Here is a 3,003-nt window from a genome sequence, read left to right on the forward strand (position 1 = left end):
CAGCGTTTGGCAAGTCATCCAAAGGGCATTTAAAGATGGAAACGGAAGAAATAGAGGCGAGGGGGAAAGAGGGGCAAAGACCGTACACAGACCAGCTTCCTTTCACCGTCCAGGAGCTGCGAGTTTGGACTCCAGCGACACAGGCCAGGCTCCTCGTAGAGAAGAGATAGAAAAGACCTCCAAGGGACAAAGATGGGAAAGCCGCTGGGTGAGACAGAGCGTGAGGAGGAGAGATCGGTGCTGACGTAGACTTGGAAGGTGCTGGGAAGGAGAGAAAGGCACTGAAGGCACGAAGAACTGTCAGATCTGACGCCCTCCCCAAAAGATGGAGAGCCCTAGGTCAACCTTCCCTAGAAATGACATTTTTACAGAAACATCCCTCTCCCCACCCTTGTTATAGCAACCCTACATGCTCCCATTTAAGCTGGATTCCTAGTTGGAATGGACTAGAGGCTGATGGGGAATAGTGGGGAGAGAGAAGCCAAAACCAGGGGACGACTGGTCAGGTCTGTTATAGAAATGATTTGGGGGAAATGGGGGGGAAGCTTTGCTTGGTCTGGATGGCTCTGAGGCCCCTCCTTACTCTGCGGTTACAGCACTCAGTGACTGCTCCTCTGACTGAAGCAGAGGCTGTCAGAGCCAGAAGGGACCTAGTCTGACCCGTGGTTTTACAGGTGAGCTGTATCAGGACCAGAGAGGGGAAATCAGGAAAGTAGAGAGGGTGGGGAGCCAGGCTAGGGTCCCCCCATGAAGCCAGCCCTGGGAACCGAGGCTGCTCCCTTCTGGCCTCGGAGATCTGGATCCTGACCAGGGCCACAGAGGAGGAAGAAGGGAAAGAGAAGGTTCTTAGGCAGGGGAGCAGAACGGGAAACCAGCCAAGCCCATTCTTAGCAAGGGCTGAGCTGGGGACCCAGAGCTGGGCACCTTAGGAGGTCTATGTTCTTTCCAATTCCCTTAATGTGATGATCAGAGCAGTCCTAAAAAGAGAGAGAGGAGATTCCCCCATTGGGGCTTGGGCTGGATTAGCACAAACATTGGTATCTGAGACCCCAAAACATTATGTGACTTACCTCAGGTCACATGGGTGGCGGAGTCTAGACTTTTCATTTTCACGAGGGCAATCCCAGGGCCCAGTGGGACATCAAAGGGCATAGGGGAACAGGGCCAAAGGAAGAGGAGGCTGGGACGAAGAAAACCACTCACTGGGATACGGGTTTGAGGTCTTCAGGCAGGGTAGGCAAAAGAAGGAAGGTCAGCGACAGCCCTGCAGGGTGCTGACCTTAGACCTGGCACGCCCAGGTTCAGCCAAGCTCTGAGGACTCCTCCAACTCAACAGAAAGGCAGATGCCTGGGTCCTGAGTCCCCTCCACAGCAGGGCAGCTCCAGCATGCAGGACTGAGGTAGGTATTACTACTTGGTGCATGACCCTGATCTTGGCTGTCCAGGCAGAGAAAGACTGGGATTGACTGGAAGGCTTTTGAGTGCAAACAAGGGAGCTCTCAGCAAAGGGCAGGCAGAAAGAGCTGGGTCCAGAGTGACAGGAACGGCTGCAAAGCTGGCTGGCTTTGATTCCCTGGGCCAGCCTCAAAGATGCCTCCCAAACCAGAGAAGAGTTGGGCTCTGTCATCACCAGGCCTCAGTTTCCTTCTCTGTACAATGAGGCCGTGAGACCAGATGGCTCTCCCTGCTCTAATAGTCATGCCTCTGTGTGTGACTGCGCCACCCAGATGAGAGCCAGAGAGGAGAGAGAGCGGGAGCTGGAGGGAAACCTGTCCCAGCTACAGTCCTACACCGGTTGGTCCCAGACTCTTGATCCTGTGGCTCACACTCCCAGGGGTCCTGAGAGAGCCCCCATCCCAGGTAGGACAGAAGTAGAGTTAAGGTGCCCTGTCTGCAGCACCTTGGAGGCACCCAGGGAAGAGAAGGAAAGGGCTGTAAGGGGAGGAGCCAGCCATCAGCAGTGCTGGGGAAGGACAGGCACAATGCTAGAAAGATCAACCATACTTTCAGCAAGCGTTCATATAGTATTTCCTATGTGCCAGGCACTGGGCTGGGTGCTGAACACCCAAGGTCAGCTGGGAAACAGGCCCTGCCCTCTAGGAGCTTACTTTTTTTTTTTTTTTTGGCTAGGCAATGGGGTTAAGTGACTTGCCCAGGGTCACACAGCTAGTAAGTGTTACGTGTCTGAGGCCAGTTTTGAACTCAGGTCCTCCTAAATCCAGAGCCAGTGCTCTATCCACTGTGCCACCTAGCTGCCCCAAGGAGCTTACATTCTAATCGAGCAGATGATATGTACAGAAACCTGACACATAGTAGATGCTTATAAATGTTGGTTGATTATGAAGCCTACAGTGTGCATGAAAGGTGCCCTGAGAGGGGAGGCCCGAGCAGCTGGCAGGGAGGAAACTCCTTCACAAGGACCAGCCCGTGGTGCCAGACTCCTCTGCTCTGCTCCTGGGCTCCTGATGCAGATGCTGCCGCCACATGATCCGGGAACGAGGCTACCTTTGGGAAAGTGGAACGCCCAGAGCAGAGCCTTCACCTTGCCAAGGCCTCTATCAGTCCTGTCTGCTGAGGCCTATGGCCCCCTTCTCAAAATCGGATTATAAAATGCGTACAATGAACAAAGGAAACCAATTCTATTGAAATACAGTTCCAAAATACTTTTTGAAAAGCAAATTCCCCTAGGGGCCGCTAGGTGGCACAGTGGATAGAGCGCTGGCCCTGAAGTCAGGAGGACCTGAGTTCAAATCCGGCCCCAGACCAAACACTTGACTCTTACTAGCTGTGTGACCCTGGACAAGTCAATTAACCCCAATTGCCAAAAAAAAAGAGAGAGAGAATACAGGGGCAGCTAGGTGGCACAGTGAGTAGAGCACTGGCCCTGAAGTCAGGAGGACCTGAGTTCAAATCCGGCCCCAGACCAAACACTTGACACTTACTAGCTGTGTGACCCTGGACAAGTCACTTAACCCCAATTGCCGAAAGAAAGAAAGAAAGAAA

The sequence above is a fragment of the Vombatus ursinus genome, unplaced genomic scaffold (assembly GCF_900497805.2).
Source record: "Vombatus ursinus unplaced genomic scaffold, bare-nosed wombat genome assembly UNPS02010980.1, whole genome shotgun sequence".
NCBI lineage: Eukaryota > Metazoa > Chordata > Mammalia > Diprotodontia > Vombatidae > Vombatus > Vombatus ursinus.